General features: G+C 42.5%; 1 pseudogene; it reads right to left on the bottom strand.

Annotated features, from left to right (window-relative positions):
- LOC116686311 (uncharacterized) overlaps window positions 1-299 on the bottom strand; it is a 114164-nt pseudogene that overhangs the window by 111551 nt on the left and 2314 nt on the right.

The raw sequence follows: 299 nt of genomic DNA, 5'->3' as shown, positions 1-299 counted from the left end.
ATAATTAAAAGAACTTTTACCCGCTCCATGACGACAGGGTCATCAAAAGGCACCGTCAGAGTGTAACCATGAGTGTGGTTGGGAACGACAACTTTTGTGATGTTGTAGCTGCTTGTATTTGTAAAAGGAACTAAAAATTCCTGTCCATTCAAATGAACTGCAGCCAACGCGACATCTTCAGGGATGTCCCCAAGGTAGACCGTGAATGTGCGCTCCTCAGAAACGGTTCCTAGAACAAAAAGTCATTTAGATTACAGTTTCAACTTGACAAGTGCCTTGTTAGACTTACTGTTTGCAGT

Source organism: Etheostoma spectabile, unplaced genomic scaffold, assembly GCF_008692095.1.
Source record: "Etheostoma spectabile isolate EspeVRDwgs_2016 unplaced genomic scaffold, UIUC_Espe_1.0 scaffold352, whole genome shotgun sequence".
Taxonomy (NCBI): domain Eukaryota; kingdom Metazoa; phylum Chordata; class Actinopteri; order Perciformes; family Percidae; genus Etheostoma; species Etheostoma spectabile.
This window is presented reverse-complemented; position numbering and strand designations above follow the sequence as displayed.